Genomic DNA, 20,484 nt, shown 5'->3' with positions numbered 1-20,484 from the left:
GAGAAAACCCCAGGGTTAATTACCATTACCATTTCTGGGAGGCTGTGAATTCTCTAGCAGTTGCTGAAATGTGTGAGGAATGCTTGTGAGACTTTAAAATAACTTCAGATTATACACAATGGAAGCTCTCTTAAAATGTATCGTTTGCTGCATTTTTACAGTGACCTTGAGTAGTCCTGGGCCAGTCTTATCAGTGACTGAAAGAAAGCTGCAAAACCTGAGGAGGAAACCTAACAAGAGCAAAGAAGAACTGTTGAAGTCAGTAATGAACCAGTGTGCAACAGAGAATAAAAATGCGCAGGAATGGAGAGAAAAGATGCATCACTGGAGGCAAACAGAAAGCAGGAGAAAGGCGTTGACGCTGAAGAAAACCACGAGGCAGCTTATAAACCTCATTCAGAGCCAAACAGACTGTATGCAGTCAATGGTAGCAATGCAGGCAGAGCACTACCGTGCCAAACCCCCAACCTCCCAAACCTCTTTCCCCTATGCACCAATGTCAGCTCCAAGTCCCGTTCCCCAGCATCCAGGTTCTTACCTACACCATCACCAGCTGCCCCTGACACCTGTACGGTCACCTATGAGCCCAGAGAACTACGACCCTTACCTCTGCACTCAACCCCATCACCATGCAACAGTACAATCCTGAGGTGCACAGCACTCCTGGCAGTACATATGAAAAACCATCAAGCTACAGTTCAACAACCAACCCCCCTGCCCGTTTACTTCATTTTTTTTAAATAAATGATTTCTTTGATTATGAATCAGTTTTTATTATTGCATAAAGTGAAAGATAACAAACCCCAATGAAAACACAGGTAACAAACATCAAGGAAAACACAGCCACTTAAAAGCACTGTAACCAGTGCACGTCACTCCTGGTCAAGGCAAAAAAAACATTACTGTTGGCTTTCAGCCTCAAATTTCTCCCTCAAGGCATCCCTAATCCTTGTTGCCATGTGGTGGGCGTCTCTAGTAGCCCTGCTGTCTGGCTGTGCAAATTCAGCCTCCAGGAGTTGCACCTCGTTGGTCCATGCCTGGCTGAATGCTTCACCCTTCCCTTCACAAATATTATGGAGGGTACAGCACGGATAGAACCGCAGGGATGCTGCTTTCCCCCAAATCTAGCTTCCCATACAAACATCTCCAGCGAGCTTTTAAACGGCCAAAAGCACACTCCACAGTCATTCGGCATCGGCTCAGCCTGTAGTTGAAACGGTCCTGGCTCCTGTTCAGCTTCCTGTATATGGTTTCATGAGCCAAGGCATTAATGGGTAAGCGGGTCCCCAAGGATCACAATGGGCATTTCAACGTCCCTTACTGTTATCTTTCGGTCTGGGAAAATGTACCTTCCTGCATCTTCCTGAACAGGCCACTGTTCCAAAGATGCGTGCATCATGCACTTTTCCAGGCCAGCCTGTGTAAATATCAATGAAACGCCCACGGTGATCCACAAGCGCCTGGAGAACCATAGAGAAATACCTTGCGATTAATGTACTCGTAGGCTAGGTGGGGTGGTGCCAGAATAGGAATATGCGTCCCATCTATTGCCCCTCCACAGTTAGGGAAACCCATTTCTGAAAAGCCATCCACAATGTCCTGCACGTTCCCCACAGTCACGGTTCTCCTCAGCAGGATGCGATTAATGGCCCTGCAAACTTGCATCAACACAATTCCAACGGTCGACTTTCCCACCCCAAACTGGTTCCCGACAGACCGGTAGCTGTCTGGAGTTGCCAGCTTCCAGATTGCAATAGCCACCCGCTTTTCCACCGTCAGGGCAGCTCTCAATCTTGTGTCCTTGCGCCGCAGAGTGGGGGCGAGCTCAGCACACAGTCCCATGAAAGTGGCTTTTCTCATACGAAAGTTCTGCAGCCACTGCTCGTCATCCCAGACTTCCATGACAATGTGATCCCACCACTCACTGCTTGTCTCACGAGCCCAAAAGCGGCGCCCACGGTGCTGAGCATTTCCGTTACTGCCACAAGCATTTTCATGTCACCCGCTTTAGGAAAATCCATATCATCATCAGACTCCTCACTGTCACTTTGGAGCTGAAGGAGGAATAGCTCAACTGCCAAACGTGATGTGCTGGCGACAGTCAGCAGCAAATTCCTCAGCAGCTCAGGCTCCATTTCACAGCGTGCTGAACTGACAATGGCAAGAAACGTGGACGGCGAACTGCTGGGAAGTGAAGCGATGCACCACGGGGCGTTGGAACAGGAAGCGGAATGACCCACACACTTCCTTCCCCTTCCCACAATACTCAGCGCCAAAACGGCGCCAAAACGGGATGAGGTGCTCTGTGGGATAGCTGCCCACAATGCACCTCTCAGTACAGCGCTGGAAATGCTGCCAATGTGGCCACACTGCAGCGCTGGTAGCTGTCAGTGTGGCCACACTGCAGCGCTGGCCCCTACACAGCTGCATGACCAGCGCTGTAACTCCCAGCGCTGCAACTTGTAAGTGTAGCCATACCCTGACATTGATCCCAGGCAAGATAATGGAGTGGCTGACATGAGCTTCTTTTAATAAAGAATTAAAGGAGGGAAATATAATTAATTCCAGCTGACATGAGTTTATGAAAAATAGATCTTGTCAAACAAACCTGAAATCTTTTTTTGATGAAATTACAAGTTTGGTTGATAAAGAACATAATAGACTTCTGCAAGGCGTTTGACTTCATACTGCATGACATTTTGATTAAAAACTAGAAGAATATACAGTTAACATGGCACATATTAAATGGATTAAAAACAGGATCACTGAAAGGTCTCAAAATGTAATTGTAAATAGGAATCAACATCAAGCAGGTGTGATTCCAGTGGGGTTTCTCAGTGATCTGTTCTTGGCCAGATGCTATTTAACTCTTATTCCAGGTCATTGATAAAACATTGTGTCATCACTAATAAAGTTTGCAGATGACAGGTATAACATGATCCAATGGCTGGAAGTTGAAGCTAGACAAATTCAGACTGGAAATAAGGCATATGTTTTTAAGGGTGAGAGTAATTAACCACTGGAACAATTAACCAAGGATCAGGTGGATTTTTAAATCAAGACCGGATGTTTTCTAAAAGCTGTGCTCTAGGAATTATTCTGGGGAAGTTCTTTGGCCTGTGTTATACAGGAGGTCAGACTACATGATCACAATAGTCAGTTCTGGTCTTGGAATCTATGAAGCCATAGCAGGCACCTGGCAGAACCCACTCTAGATAGGATCACTACATGACTTGCGCTATCATCTCCCCATTTTCAGTGCGCTTAACTTTCTGAAAGTTTCACCTCTGTGCTAAAGTTTTTCATGTTTGGCCTTTGATCAAAGCTGACTTTTTCTAGAAAGTCTGAGCAAAAGCAGTATATAAGGTGAACAAAATGGAATAGCTCACTAATGTTTTCCCAATTTTAAGTAAATTTTTATTTAAATATAATTTGAAATTAATAAATTTTACAATTTGAACCACTCCTGGATGGCTCGTCTTAACAGACATGTAAGCCCTTTCATTGTTGTGAAATACATAGCTAAATAGGTTCACATTTAAAAACTCAGTCTAGTGCATAGGTGGTAACTTCTGCTACCTACACTGCTGTCATTTAGCAATTTCAACCTTTTTTTCTAAATTGTTCTGTGAATTTCAGAGGGATTTTTAGAATAACTGTGAGGCTGATGGACCAGGTTCCAGCTCTGGCCAAGGCTTTAGATCTCAGGCAATCCCTGACAAATTTATTGCTGGAAACCAGTTTGATTCACATTGCGTGTTAGTAAGGTTAAGATAGGTATTGGACTTATAACAATGTGTTTAGTGTTCAGACTTTATGGAATGCCTGTAAGTTACCGCATGCATCTCACTTATAATATCTTTATCACATGCTTCAAGGTAATATTTAAATTTTTGCTTTGTAACTATAAAAAGTGTTTGCTCTGAAACTGTGAGCCCAGTCAGGAGGGATCGTCTCCTGCCCATCCCGAAGGCCTATCAAGACTAAATGGACCATCGTGGGACATCACAATACAAAGACTTTGTTAATTGCCCCTTACTCCCATGAAGAGGATATGTGCAAAAAGGCTCATCCCACCAGCTTGAATTCTGGAAGAACAAAATAAAAAGTAGCTGTCAAAAAAATTTTCATCTCTTTTGCTGTTTGGACTCTCACAGCTATGAAACAGAAGCAGAGATCCCCAGGGTCCACCCGGGATAGCCCTAAATGACATTCAGAGCTAGCAGATTACTGCATCTCTGTCACCTTTTGGAACCACAGAATGTAACTCATTTGTGTATATATTCTTGTCTGCTTTAACCTTACAATAACTCTCCCATTTCTTTTCTTGGTTAATAAATCCTTAGTTAGTTTACTGTAGGATTGGATACAAGTGTTGTATTTGGTGTGAGATATAATGTATAAGTTGACCTGAGGCAAGTGACTGGTCTCTTGGGACTGGGAACAACCAAATGTTTGGTGTATAACCACCACTGGATCCAGCTTGCCTGGTTGGCAGGGAAGATAGATTGGAATGTCCAAGTGGACTGTTTTAGTGTGTTAGGAGTTCACATTTGTTATTGGGTTGGTGACACTTAGAGAACACAGTCAGTTCGGGATCTCTGCCCTGCTTCTTGACAATCTGCCCTGAGTTGAGAGCCACTCCAGAGAGCATGACAACAACTTGTGTGTTGCCTTGTTTTGAATAGGTAAATAAAATATAGGGTGTGACACTGCACCCCATATTCTTCATAGTGATATTATTATATGATTATGATAATTATGATGCATTTTGTACAAGATGGGTCATGTAAGGTGTCATTGGAAAAGTTATGATTTTCTGAATATTATCCTGTTTGTATGCATGTATCATTTTTGTATCTGAAGTTATGCATATTGATTATGTATCTGTATTTCACATGTGGTCAAACCGGGGTGACACCAACTAGGCAAGATACTGCCAGTCTAAACAGCTGGTTGTGAAGGTCCATTCAGGGCCATTAGGGTAAACAACAGGCCTTAGGAGAAGCCTATCTCCCCTTGGTGAGCCTTCCTGAGACTGCTCCAGACAGCCTGTAAGTAAGGGCTGCTATGACACCGCAAGGGCATGTGACCAGCCCACAAGACTCTGGACTCCATTTTGGGTACCAGTGTTTTTCCACAAGCTGGTCTGGGAACTGAGCTGGGAACAAAGTGTTCCCGTCCTGTGCTAAAGCTATATAAGGTTGGGCGTGACATCATCGGTTCTTCACTCCCTCACAACTCAACACCTGAGAGAAGCTCCAAAAGAAAAGACTTGGAAGTGGGGAGGGGATCCCAAGCTGCAAAGCAAATGCAGCTTGTGCCTTAAAAAGCTGCAAGCCTGCTTGTATTGTCAGACAGGGTGAGAATTTGCTAATTCATATCCTATCTTTCTAGTATTTTAGGCTTAGACTGAGGTTTTGTTCATTTACTAAGTAATCTACTTTGATCTGTTTGCTAGCACTTAAAATTTATCTTTTGTAGTTAATAAACTTGTTTATATTTTAACCTAAACCAGTGTACCTTTAAATAAAGTGTCTGGGGAAAAATCTCAGCTTAGTTACCCCAAGTGTGCATATTCCTCTCCACACTGAGGGAGAGGCAGACATACTAATGAGCTTACAGATCCCTGTGCAGTGCAAGACGATGTAATTTTGGGTTTATACTCCAGAGGAGGATGCGTGCCTGGAGAGCTGGGAAACTGGCTTGTGTCTGCTGTTGGCACTCAGTTAGCCCAGTTTGAGTGTGTGGCGCCACCAACTGTCATGCTGGGTGATAACAGGGCCTGGGTGAGGCTGGCTGCATCTCCAACCAAGGAAAGCAGTGTGAACAGGGCCAGTCCAACTGAGTGGTTAGAGGGCACAGCGGTTTCTCATGGCTTCCAGACAGCATCCTAGGGGTGATAATCCATCACACAGGGTTATTTTTTATTTTACTTAAATGGGATGTCTGGTTCAACAGATTATTAAATTAAAGGGATGAGTGGTAGTGGCTGTACCAATAGCTGGCAAGCCAATAATGGCTCTTGTGAAGCCCAGCCTAATTTTAATGAAATTTACCCTGTGCAGATTGCCAGCATAAAGCCTATGCCTCAGTGGGGCTTAAGTGAGCAGAAGTCTTGTGCTGGCCCTCTGCATAGGGGTAATTTCACCCTTAAGGTGCACCTGATGGGAGCCACCCACATCCACTATGTAGCAATATGAGCCAGACATGCACAAATAACACAGCCTACCTTCACTCCACAAGTTGGTAAGGAATTTACTATACATTTTTAGTGTTTGTGTTAGACTCAAGACCCCAGTTTCTTAGTTCCATAACCAATGCCTAATCCCAGTCAAATTGCGGAATCTCAGCATAAATCCCAATTTAATAAAATCTATTTCAGTCATATACAGCACAGATATCTTTGTTTCAAAAGACAGCCATAACACCACCTTGTATTTGCATTGTGAACGCTGTTTCTAAAATATAACAAGCCAATATGTTGAACAATCCAGCAGCACTAGAAGCATGTAAAAGCAAGATCAAGGCAAATTTATTTTAACTCTTGCCTCTTGCTATCTTACGCTGCCAACTACTGGAAATAAACTCTATGCATGTAACAAGAGAAGTTAATAGCTGCAAGTGATTTTTCCAAATTCTATTCTATATAGGTTCTTAACACGTTCATTGCCATTGTATCTCAGCACTTCCAGCAGTGCATTAAGTGAGGTGACTCACATCTGTCACTAGCATGGACCAAATCATCCTCTCTATCTCCATGGATGGAAAAGAAGAAAAACTCACAGAAACTCATTCTATCTGTGCATCTGTTTTAGGGTTTTATTATCACAGTATCTGAGCACCTTCCACATAAAGTAAATAGCAGTTGCAATGTCATAGTGGCCTACGGCTGTACCGAATCAAACGCCCCTGGTCCTGTCCAATCACAGAAGGTAAACCATCCAGGGCCTGGCTAGTACTTGGATGGGTGACCGCCTGGGAATCCCAGGTGCTGTAGGCACTGAGTTAGTTGGGGTTGGTCCTGCTTTGAGCAGGGGGTTGGACTAGATGACCTCCTGACTTCTCTTCCAACCCTAATGTTCTATGATTCCATGAGTGGATTTCATGGAGTCTCTGGCATGTCTTCCTTTTCGGGGTAAAGTTCTGCTTAGGGCAGGGTGTTTGCTTTTGATGTTTAACTCATTTTTTTTCTCTAGAGGTTTATTGAGGAAAAGTGGGTGCTAGTGTTGTGTCATTCTTATGGTTGGAAAGCCTCCCACTCTGAATTATGCAACCCACCCACTGAGGTGGGTCAGGCAGAGCCCATGGCAGTGTTGCTCTGAAAGGGAGCATAGGCCAGAAGGCAGCACAGAGTTACCGAGCTTCGATGAGGATGGCTCTTGCTTTGGAAAAATTTCTCCCCCCATGCTCTCTCTTGATCTATGGTTCAAATCCACTGCCAATTCTGCCAGAGCAGCTAGTAGAAGCAGGGAGCCCTCTGATGGAACAATGAAGGACACTGCAGAAGTGCAAGTGTACAGAGTTTATAGTCCCTATAAGAATAATCCACGTGAGAACAATTGGGCCATATGATATCTGCTGTTTAAGTCACATACTTGTGACCCAGGAGCCCCGCAGAGGCCAACTGGCCAAGGGCACACCGTACCATAACTCATCAGGTTTTACACACGCCTGGCCACAGCTCACTGTTGTCATAAACTGTATCTAAAAGATGTCACGTAAGGTGTCATATGCAAACTGGTAACACACGGGTCATTAATATTATTGTGTGATGTATTGTGTGATGTATGCAATGGAGCTAAGACTTATCACACATCTGCCCACCTTTATTCGAATGAAGCTCCTTCTGATCTGAGAGCTCAGGCATTGTTAGTTTTGACCAGAACAACTTACAAACTTGGAACCTAATTCTATAAACCCTTAATCATTTGATCAATCCCATTGAAGACAATGGGACTATTTGCATAACTATGGACCACTTTTGTGGACTGGTAAGAGTTTCAGGAGGCTGTTCCTATAAAGGAAGTTGAATCCCCCATTGAAATGCAGTGTTTGGGTACAATACCATAAAGCAGTTTAGGATACAGTTCTACTTAAAATGTGTCTTTAAATAAGTCATACATATGCTGAAATGGCTCCTCACTCAACTCCCATATTCCATATAAACAGACTGAATACTACATATCTGGGGGGAAGTGAGTAGTTAAGCATGTTGATGCTTGCATATACAAAGGGGGGTAGTGTTGGAGGGGACGGGGAGAGCGTGGGGGCCGCGGGCTGAGGGAGGGAGGAGTCACATGGGAAGGTCACATGCCCCCCCCTTTTCTGTCCCTCCCATGAGTGCAGAACCGGCAAGAAATTATTTCTACTTGCACCACTGCTTACACCATTCCAAAAAGAGCCATGCACCCCACCTCCGCAGTCACCAGTGAGTCTCAGCCAGCACTGGAAAACAGAAGGGTTTATTAGTCAATGGTAACATGGCGGAGAACAGATCTTGTTAGCACAGAAAGCAGGAAGTTACAGCAAAATCCATCTGGAGGAGGGGGGATCCAGAGCCCAGAGGTCTCTCCCCGAATCACAAACCAGCAGACTAACTCCTTCTACTCCTGGGGTGTGAGGTGTGGGTGGGGGAATTCTACATCAAAAATGCAAAATTCTGCATAAAAAATGCAAAAATCTGCATTTTTTTGTGTCAAACTAATGCAATATAATCACACCTGTTTCAATTGTTTTGGTAATTTATTTCAACTACAGTACAGAAAAAAGTCACAATAACTATTCAGCATTTCCCAAACACATGAAAGTTAAGTGACAAACACTTGGTAACTAATATTCTGCATTCCAGTTACAATCCTGGAGTTTCAGTTAAATTTACAGAACACCAAACCGGGGTGGGGTGGGGGGGGGAAGTTGAATGTAATTTTAAATTGCTCAGACTTTCACACATGAAAGTCATACGGTTTTTCTAATTATTGTCCTGGACCTGGCTGGGTACTCTGGGAAGTGCTTGGTTCTGATTGTCCTGACATTTTATTGACTGCTTGGTAAATGTTTTATTTGCCCTCAAAGTATTGGGTTTTTTTTAAAACAGGTAAGTAAAATAAATCCTGAGCTGTAATCTAACCCCATTGTGCCACTTTGGCACAGGAAAAAAGTGAGAAATCACAGAGATCTTCCTAGCTGAGGATTCCCTTACTGTTGTTTATAATAAGACTCCTTTACATCACTCTGGCAATGTAGGAGCCTTAAAACGTTCACAGGTTTTAATGCTCCTAGGGGAATTGACTGAGAATGGGAATAGTTAACTAACAACAGGAACAACAGGCATGCTGCTACATTTCTGCCTCAGAGAATAAGATCAATTAACCATCAACAGCAACTTTAACAATTGTGGGTGCTACATTTGTGCCTCAGAGAATGATATCAATTAACTCAGGCAGGCTGCTTCATTTGTGCCTCTAGCCTACCTCGTGCATAATAAAAAGCCCTACCCTTACACGCCAGGGAGCTGCAGTCGCAAAAGGGACAGAGTCAGTCTCTCTCTCTCTCTCTCTCTCTCGCTTGTTGGCACGCACATACATCCAACCCGGCCCCCCCGACAGTGATCACGCAGGTATGCATGCCCAGGTCGCCCCCAGTCTCTGAGGCTGCTCCAGGCACACCAGAACAGACAAGCTGCCTGGGCTTCTGGGGAAGAGGCACATGTCCCCCGGCAGATTTTTCTTGTGTTTTTCTGCACAGTCTGGGTCAGGCACTGATGGGGAGTGCAACATGAATACTGATCCATGCCCCATTACTTCCTAATGAGGAGAAATCCTTAGTGAAAAGACCTGGGCTAGAATGGAGTCCCAGCTTGTTAGGTGCCATATATTTTCATGGCACCACAATTAATCCTGCACATTAATATATTACAATTGGTTCTGTATATAGGGTTGTAAAAGATGAATGGGGAAAAAAAATTCACCATCATTGCTGGTAGAACTGTGTGCAGAAACTGGGTTGCTATGTGTCACATAGCAACTGACAGTATATACTGGGAAGTGCTGAAGTATTCCAGAGAGATGTCAAACTGCTGTCACAGCTGAAGTTACAGATAGGGATGAATGTATTAGCATAGTTAGTTAACTTCTGCTAGTTTTAAGCAAGACAGGCCCATCTACTCATAAAAACAGGCTCCTCAAGGAACATCTTGCAGTCCTACAAAAAACAACAATACAGAGCAAGTCCCTGAAGCACACATATTACCTCAAATATTTGAATTGAAACTAGTTTTATGTGAATGTCCTGATAAAGATTTTATATACCCAGCTCACCCCTGCCCCTCCTCCCCAAGCACGCTGTGGTTGCTTCACTTCTCCTGCCTCCCAGGCTTGCAGCGGCAATCAGCTTAGGCGGCAATCAGCTTAGGCGCCGCAAGCCTGGGAGGCAGGAGAAGTGAAGCAGCCACGGCGTGCTCGGGGTGGAGGCGAGGCGGGGTGAGCTGGGGCAGGGGGGGTGCCTCTGGGTGGAGGATGTGGGGTGGGGAGTTGCTGCAAGGGGGGCGCCTCAGGGCGGAGGGGGGTAGCTGCTGTGGGCGGGAGGTGCCTCAGGGCGGGAGTGTGGGGGGGGGAAGGGCGCAAGGTGGAAGTTTCGCCTAGGGAGCGAAACATCCTTGCACCTCCCCCCAAAAAACTAGCAACCTCCCCCCTCAAAAGCCTTTGTTCTGTTGAGTGACAGTTTAGCAGAACAGATCAAGCATTAATTGTGAAAAGAACAGGAGTACTCGTGGCACCTGAGAGACTAACAAATTTATTTGAGCATAAGCTTTCGTGGGCTACAGTCCACTTCATCAGATGCATGCAGTGGAAAATACACAGAGAACATGAAACAATGGGTGTTACCATACACACTCTAACGAGAGTGATCAGTTAAGGTGAACTATTATCAGCAGGAGAGAAAAAGAACTGTTTGTAGTGGTAATGAAAATGGCCCATTTCCAGCAATTGACAAAAAGGGGTGTGTGTGTGTGTGTGTGTGTGTGTGTGTGTGTGTGTGTGTGTGTGTGTGTGTGTGTGTGTGTGTGTGTGTGTGTGTGTGTGTGTGTGAGAGAGAGAGAGAGAGAGAGAGAGAGAGAGAGAGAGAGAGAGAGAGAGAATTGTGAAGACACTCTGCACCTCATAGAATTGAAACCTAACTGCTGAGCCTTTCACCCAACCAGGTGAGTACAAATGGGACACCTTGAATAAGAATAACTTACGTTAGCAAAGGCTTCGGGATCAAGTCTTTTAAATTCTATGTTAACAGAATTGAATTTTTTTTAATAGGAATCTTTCACCAAAATCCTATGTAGACACAAATTGTTTAACTTCTTATTGCATCTCCTGATCATAAACAAAGGCCAACTTCTGCTCTCAGATATACACTGTAAAGCCTGGTTTACACTACAAACTTAGATCTATGTAAGTCGCCTTGCGCTGACCTAGTTATGCATGTATCTACTCTTAAATTTGCCACCCATTGATGTCAGCTCTCCATTATGCTGACATAGTAACACCACTTGCCCGAGAGGCACTGAGCTAGGGTTGATGCACAGAGGGCAACAGAGCACAAATGTAGACACTACATTACCTACAAAAACAACAAGGAGTCCAGTGGCACCTTAATGACTAACACATTTATTTGGGTATAAACTTTTGTGGGTAAAAAACCTCACTTCTTCAGATGCATGGAGTGAAAATTACAGAACCTATGTCCATTACACTACATTACCTATGTCAATCCTAACAGTCCTCCAGCAGCCATCCCACAATGCCAGACACTGACCGCTCTGGCCATAACTTGTGAACTCCGCTGCCAAGCGTTCACGGAGACCAGAAGCCCACCCCTGCTTTACAACCTTATGAATTGTTGAAATGTCGTTTCCTGATTGTCCAGCTTAGCAAACACACCTAGTTGCTGTGTGCAACTGCCCAGCCAACCAGGCTGGCTACATGCTCCAGACATGCCTTGGCTTGGAGCAGACAGGGGATATTGGATCTCTTGGGGCAGTGGAGAGAAGAGGCTGTGCAGGCACAACTTTGGACCAGCCACAGAAACATGGACAACTATGAGCCGATGGCATGGGGGAGGCAAAAGAAGGGGTACAACAGGGATCAGCAACAGTGCCGTGTGAAAGCCAAGGAAAAGGCCAGGGAAGCCAACAGGGATTTGATGCCAAGCTACAGACCTGCCATTTTCACAAAGAGCCATAAGCAATACTTGGCAGAGACACCACCACCACCACCCCAAAAACCACCATGGATACCTCCTGTGAACTGTGAGGAAAAGGAGGAGGATGGGGGACAAATGACAAGAGGATCCAACTATGCCGTGAGCCAGAACTGTTTGAGGCTCCACCACAGTCCAGTTAGTCCCAGCAGTCGAGCACAGGTGAGCCCAGTGCAGGGGAAAGAACCTCAGGTAAGGTTTATTTCTCATTACAGTGATGGTGCCCCCAACTTAACAGGACACAGCTATTGACTCTTCATTAACTTACTCATACTAGAAGAGGTAGTGGTATAATAGAAAAGAAGTAGAATTATCTGTTTTTTATTCCCCTCTAGATTTAGCAGGGGAGGGGATGTGGCATGCAGAACAGTTTGTTTACGTTCACAGGGATGTTCCCTGAATCCTTCTGAGAGATCACAATGAAACTTTCATGGAAATAATCTGTAATCCAGTCCCGAAGGTTTCTAGGGATGGCCACCTTATTTCTTCATCCACACCAGGACACTTTCCCACTCCTGTCAGTGATAGCTTTGGCAGGAACCATTTCAGTACACAGGCTACCTGGAAGGCTTTGGACGCTAGTGGCAGCTGCGTTCTCTGTGCCTTTGTTACCCTCAGAAGTGAGAAACCAGCTAAAAGCACTACCACTTGCCGAAAATAGTGTCAATGTTCAATGCCACCATTGCCCTATGCTCATAGTTTCATATAACCTAGCAATCCCCTCTTCAATTTCCTCACCACAGAGGGCCATGCTCCCCGTGGCTGGTGCTGTGAGTGGTGCCATGCACAAGCACTCTGAAGCAGAAGTATCAATAAGTACATCTTATTTAACACTTTAGGTGAGCAAAGGACGGGAGTTCTGAATCTTATCTTTCCCTTTCCATTGTACTATACTGACAGAGGTATCTCTGTGTGTTTTATCAGTAGCTGCTGCCATTGTGGCCTTGAGGAGTTCCCCTCCCCCCATACCTGTGGAACGCCTAATCTAGATAAAAGAGGAGAAAGAAGAAGACTCAGGATGACATGTGCAGCAAGATCCTGCAAGCCAGTGCTGCATCAGACCGTGAGCAGAGGTCCTGGAGGATGAACACTACAGACTGTACGGAGGAGGAAAGAGTGGAGAAGAGAAAAGGCCAGGTGTCCCAGCAGGAAGGAGAGTGGGAGATGCAGGAGGACATAATGGGGTTTCTTCAGCAGCAAGCTGCAGGCTGGTGTGGACCTACAGGTTCAACAATCATAGGCTCACCTCCCTTTGCAGTCCATGCAGAAGTCCAGTACAGCACCTCTCTACACCAGCCCCACCATTCCACTTGGCATCAGGGCTGCATCCCTACCCCACCACTCCACACCAGGGGACAGTAAGGACAATCACAGCTTCACATATACACATCAACTATGGCTCTCACAGGTCAGTGTATATAACTAAAACGGACATGAATATTATTTGTTGCTGTGGGTAAAATGTGCGCAGTATGTTTTTTCCCCTTAAACCTTCTCACCCTCCCAGAATACATGCTGTGTCCCCCTGGGGGGCCTGCCCCTCTCCAGTTTGAGGTTCATGGGATTTTAAAAATAGGTGTGAAAATTATGGGATAGAGATGGCATAATAAGGTGGAGAAAGTTGCATGACGGGAACTTGAGCCCAGAGTCTCAGTCACCCCTGTGTTTCTGCCCCACAATGCATTGTCAAAACTTCCCAACAGACAGTGCACTGGATGATGGCAAGTTGAACACTGGGATACCTACTCATGACGCACCGCACTGTGCATCAAAACAAGCACTCCTGGTGAGTATGTGCAACACCAATGCGAGGAGCCAAGAATGCACATGCACAAGCAATATACAGTGGCTTTATGCCAACATAACTTGCATCAGCAAAGGTCTGTAGTGTACACATGTCCTTAGCCCCAAATATCTCCACTGGCTTCAGTTCAACTTACTTCAGATTTACTCTGGCTCAGCGAGAAGTAGAATCTGTCTCTAAATAAGCCTGACTAAAAAAAAATATATATTTTTACCAGCATTTATTGTGTTCAGTAACTTAACATAATCACAACATACTAGTAAAAACCACACCAGCTAACTTTCTTCCTAAATACACAGCGCTCATTTTACATTTTACACACGCACTTCTCTGTCCTTGGTTTTGTATTGTTCTGTACTGTCCCAGTGTGAGCCTTAAACTACACGCCCTTCGGAGCAAAGAGCTTTTGAAATGGCACAGTTTGCTTTCTGCACGATGCTGTGTATACTCATGATGCTATGTATCTAACAATTATACAATAAACAGTTGTAATGCACAGTCAAAAGAGATATATAAAAAAAAACTTACTGTGTACTCAAATGAGCTAAAACTCCTCCTGTTACATACAGTCCCATGCATTCTGGAAGCTAAGAGTGCATCCCTATAGAAATGCCTAAGTTCACGGTATTGTAATGCACACATGGAGCAAAGAAAGCACTCAACTGTACAACCAAGTATTAAAGGCCACATGACTGTCATATGAATGTTACTTGCATGCAATTACTTCAATTTCTTGGTGTTTTATTACCGACCAGTGGCTTTATCTTATCAAGTTATTTACATGAACTGAATTTAGGAACTAATAAAATACACATTTTTCTCCAGAGTCTTAGGCCCCAATCCGGCAAAGAGCTCCATGAGCATAGGTGCTGGAACTAGGGGTGCCTTCTTTGAGGCTTGATCCAAAAGAAAAAAATCCTCCTGTGAGAGAGTGATTGTGTAATATCTAAACAAGCAGTACTATGGGGGAGGGGAGTATTCCATTGGAATAGGGAGCATCTTGTGACTGTAGTGAGGTTTAGGGAGGTTGTGCTGTCTGGTAGCTGCTGAGATTATTTTCTACTGCATAAAGCCCCCTGGGGGCCTATTCGCCACCCCCTATACTGGAATCTTCAACCTATAACTCCCACAGACAGGAGGGGACCTAAAATAGAAGATTAGGCAGAATGTGCAGTTTTCAGTTTGCAGCCTTTCCTCTTGCCAGCCACATACTCTGCTGTTTTAAAAAAGGAACTCCCTCCTCTACTTGGGTCTTAATCAGGGGCTGGAAGAGTTAGACCAGAATGTACACGTGCTCTAGTCCACTGGTGAGCAGCATAAGGAGGCGCATGGACAGCTGTCTCATTGCTGACAGTCTTCTGAATTAAGCCCTGGAGAGGCTCTATATTATTCCTGGAATTTTTGCAGATTAAATTCTGTGGCTTTGCCCCTAATTCTCATTACATTCCAATTTTCTTGCAAATTCAGTCAACACATTTAGCAACACAACACTTCTCCTAGCTATGTGAGAAATTGCTTAGCTTGATCCAGGAAACAAACACTGGAATTCTATTATGCTTAGGTTTACCAGGTTCAGAGGTGCCAACTTCCCCATTTCCCAAGTGATAGTCAACCTACGCTCTGCCCTGGGCCCAGCCCCCACTCCACCCCCTCCTCCAAACCTCCTCCACCTCTTCCTGCCTCCACTCCTCCCCTCCCAAATGTCACTGAACAGCTGATTCTGGCGGGTGGGAGGCACTGGGAGGGAGGAACTGAACCACAGGGCTGCTGGTGGGTGCTGAGCACCCACTATTTTTTTTCCCCGTGGATGCTCCAAGGCTGGAACACCCATGGAGTCAGTGCCTATGACCAGGTCCATACATCTGGATTTTCCCAGACCTGACATCTTTTTTGGTCCTCCGATCTCCGTCCGGGCGGACTTTGACATATGAACAAGTGTCCAGGAAGTATGGTATTGCCTCACTCACTTCTGTGTTGCTTCTGGTGGTGGTGCTGCCATCAGAGCTGGGCAGCAGGAGAGTAGTGGCTGTTGGCCAGGCACCCAGCTCTGAAGGCAGCGCTGCCGCTAACAGCAGTGTAGAAGTAAGGGTGGTAGAAAGAAACTGTACAATAGAAACTGTACCCCACCTTGCCCTTCCAGATCCCCCTCCTTCTTCTCCAACAGTGTCCTCTATTTGAGAACTTGAAATATGGCAACCTAATTATGCAAGAACTAGATTATATGTGTTGAAGCATTACCTCTAGTTCGATCATGTATGAGCGATACATTCCGGTCTGTCCCACCATACCTGACTGGACAACCGTGTCCAGAGGGATCACTCCCAATGTGGTCAAAAAACAAAAATGTTTCTTGCAACTTAGAATGTCTATTATGCATAGGCTTACCGGTCCAGACGTGCCAACTTCCCCAGTTCCCAGGTGACAGTCAACCCCCTCTCTGCCCCGGGCCCAGCCCCCACTCCACCCCTTCCTCCAAACCTCCTCCCCACTCCCTCCCCCACCTCTTCCTGCCCCCACTCCTCCCCCTCACCGCTAGACGAATCAAAAAGTGAAAGACCCAAATGCAGAACAGCAATTGTTGCCCAAGAACTCTCGAGGTACAACACTGACATCACTGCTCACAGCAAAACAAGACGTGCAGATGAAGGCCAGTTGAGGGAAGAGAGTGGTGGTTATACTTTCTTCTGAAAAGGAAAACCAGCAAGTGACAGGCAAATATCCGGTGTTGGCTTTGCAATCAAAAACCTTCTAGTCAACTGCCTGACTGAGCTCCCCGTTGGCATCAACGAGCGCCTTATGACCCTCTGCATCCAATTGGTCAGTAAGTCATTTGCCACTATCATCAGTGCATATGCACCAACTCTTGATGCTGAAGAAGAACAGAAACAATCTTTCTACACTGACCTTGATAAAATTTTGTCATCCATTCCAAAACCAAATAAGACAATCCTCTTAGGCGTCTTTAATGCAAGAGTTGGCCAAGATGGAGTAGCATCATTGGGAAGGAAGGAGTGGCCAAGACCAATTCCAAGGGCATCCTTCTACTCAGCAAATGTGCAGAGCATGACCTTATGATCACAAACACAATCTTCAGACAAAGCAACAAGTACAAAACAACTTGGCAACACCCCCACTCAAAACAGCGGCACGTCCTAGGTCTTTGTAAGACCAGAGGATCTAAGAGATTTCTAAATCATCTGTGTCATGAGAGGATTGCAGCGAAACATAGAAAGCAATCCAAATCACGCAGACAGCAATAAAACATCCAATGACTTCAATCCTCAGTGCACCAAGAGAACTTCCAAACACTCCTCAGTGAAAAACTGGACATATGCACACCTGGAAATGACAACACAAGTGTCGAAGAAGACTAGGAAGCCCTAAAACAGACCGTCCATGAGGTTTGCGAGGAATCCATTGGCCTTGCTACCTGCTGCCATTGGGACTGGTTTGACAACAATAAGAGCATTGAGATTACAGCCCTTTTGGACCAGAAGAGAAAAGCTTTCTGCAACTGGCAAAACCAACCACTATCCAATCAGAAGCAGAGCTCTTTCTCAGTTCAAAGCTGAAGTGCGAAGGAGGATCCGAGAAATCAAAAACAAATGGTGGGAGGACAAAGCAAAAAAAATCCAAACGTTCGCTGATAGACATGATATTTGTGTAGTAAGATGAGGCCCTGAAACATAAACCCTTGTATCAGAAGCCCAGTATTAGGCCTAAAGCCTGAGCTAAAGTAATGGTCAAGACTTTGCTAACATAAAGCAAAGTTAAGCTTTGAGCCAGAGGCAGGCCCTGCTCACAGAAGCTGGCAAGGAAAGGGCTGATGTTGCACAAATATACATACCTAAAAAGTACTGGACACTAGAGATACCAGAACACTCTGATACTTTCACATTCCACACAGATAACAAGGACAGGGGCAAAAGGGTAATATGATGGATAGAGTTGTTTTGTTCAAACCAACATGTACAATGTGAGAGGTGACACTTTACTGCGTAGAGGGTTTGCACCTCAATACATCAGGAGTGATGTGTAACATGTACCTGTGTATAAGAATGCATCCCTGAGTGGATGTCTTTGTCTGGCCTAGGGGGCAGTGGAGAGTCCCGCCACTGACTGAGCTGGTCCATTATCACAGGGCACATATTTGTAGTATGTCCTGTAGAGTCTGCAGGGAACTATTACTGTGCTTCGTTTGACAATAAACCTGGCCGGGGGCCTTCGTACCTTATCAGAGTCTATAGTCATTGGGGATTCTCTCAGAGTCTGCTGTGTCAGCTATCTGCGCAGAGCCAGGGCAGCACACAGAGAGAACACACACACGCAGCCGACTGTTATCAACATTGAACAGAGCAAAGCACCACACCGGTAGCATATGAAGACAATGTGGAGCTTTTTTTGAGAGAGACAAAGACCCTGTATGGACCAAGGTCATGTGGCCTCGCTCCTCGGAGATCTGAAGATGGTAGAACCCTTCTTAAAGATAACGAATCCAAAGAGCGCTGGAAGGAACACTACCAAAAGCTTCTAAATAGAGAATCAACAGTGACCGATGACACCATTGACTCCATCCCTCCGCACCCAATCTGGGAAACTCTTGCCAACCCATTAACACCTGAGGAGGTCTGCAAAGCAATTAAACAAATGAAGAACAATAAAGCACCAGGTCCTGATGGCATATCAGCTGAAGTACTGAAAGTAGGGGGAGAAACACTGACTAACAAGGTTCACTTGCTGCTCCTCAAAATCTGGTGCACTGAAGAAACCCCAGCTGACTTACGTAATGCTAACATTGTCACCATTTTCAAAAAGGGAGAGAGGCCAACTGTGGCAACTATCGAGGCATTGCCCTCCTCCTCATCACTGGGAAGATTCTTACTAGAATCTTACTGAATTGCCTGCTCCCTCTTGCAGAGGAAGTACTTCCAGAGTTCCAGTGCAGCTTTGACCATCATGAGGCACAACCGAGATGATTTTTGCAGCCAGGCAGACCCAAGAAAAATGTCAAGAACACCACCAGGAGATGTATATGGCCTTTAATGATCTGACCAACACCTTTGACTCTGTCAACGATGAGGTTCTGTGGAAAATCATGTCAAAGTTTGGCTGCCCAAGCAAATTTATCACCATTGTAAGATTCCTCCACAACCAGATAACTGCCACCATCCTGTGCAGTGGCTCTACCTCTGAACCTTTTGTCATCTGAACTGGCATAAAACAAGGTTGTATACTGGCACCCACCCTTTTTCTCCATTTTCTTAGCAGCTATGAAAACATTAACCCAAGATTGTCTACACAGGGCACTGGCATCCAATACTGGATTGATGGCAACCTCTTCAACCTTTCTCGTCTCTGTGCCAGAACTAAAGTAATATTGGCAACAATAAACAAACTCCAGTATGCAGATGATTGTGCTGTAGTTGCACACTCAAAGGAGGATCTACAAACAGCCCTTAATTGCTTCTCTGAAGCTTACAAGAGCCTAGAGCTAACTCTGAACATGGGCAAAACAAAAGTTCTCCACCAGCCAGTCCCTGGTCAATCATCAGACCCAGCAAGGAAGATCTACATCAACAAAAAAGAACTGGAAAATGTGGCAGCCATCTCCCACAGAGGACAGACATAGACGTCGAGATTCAGCATAGAATTCGCTATGGCAGCCTTGCCTTTGGCAGACTGTCTCACCAGGGGTTCAACAATCACAACATCAGAACACATACTAGACTTTTAGTTTATAAAGCGGTGGTTATCCCAACTTTCCTTGACGGCTGCGAGACTTGGGTGACCTACAGAAAACACCTGAAAAACCTGGAATGCCAGGACTTTCTTCAGAAGATCCTCAATGTAAAGTGGAAGGATTGTCGTACTTATGTCAGTGTCCTCAGAGAGGCCAACATCTTCATTGATGAGGCCCTGATTATCCAGCACCAGCTGAGGTGGAGTGGGCACTGTGTGCACATGCCTGATGTACGCTTACCAGTATAACTGCTGTATGCCCAACTCAAAGGAGAAAGGAAATGGGGAGATCAAAATAAACACTTTAAAGACACCCCCAAGATAAATATCAAGAGATGTGGCATCGATACCACACACTTGGAGACAGCAGACCAGGATAGGGATAACTGTCGAAGACTTGTCAGAGAGGGAACATCCACTTTTAAGGAAAATCGCCTTGCCCTGGTTGCAGAAAAATGCAGAAAAAGGAAAGACAACCGTCATGCAGCAATCGCGGCCCAACCTTGTCTCCTAACACCACCTGTAACGTCTGCCAATGAGCCTGTGGCTCAAGGATCGGACTCCTCAGTCACCAAAGGACCCATGAAAAATAAAACCTGTTAAAGAGATTGTCGACCAGAAGGGATTGCCAACGATGAAAGACGCTAGATTATTTGTTCCACTGCACTAAGTGCAATTGATGTGAGGGG

General features: G+C 45.2%; 1 protein-coding gene and 1 pseudogene across 2 annotated transcripts in view; one reads left to right on the top strand and one right to left on the bottom strand.

Moving 5' to 3' along the window:
* ATP7B (ATPase copper transporting beta) overlaps nucleotides 1-20,484 on the bottom strand; it is an 84,806-nt gene that overhangs the window by 57,425 nt on the left and 6,897 nt on the right. The gene's annotated exons all lie outside the window — the stretch shown is intronic.
* Nucleotides 6,885-7,003, top strand: LOC120396140 (annotated as a pseudogene).

The sequence above is a fragment of the Mauremys reevesii genome, linkage group 1 (assembly GCF_016161935.1).
Source record: "Mauremys reevesii isolate NIE-2019 linkage group 1, ASM1616193v1, whole genome shotgun sequence".
Taxonomy (NCBI): Eukaryota; Metazoa; Chordata; order Testudines; family Geoemydidae; genus Mauremys; species Mauremys reevesii.
Note: the sequence above shows the minus strand (reverse complement) of the source record. Positions and strands in the feature narration are given on the sequence as shown.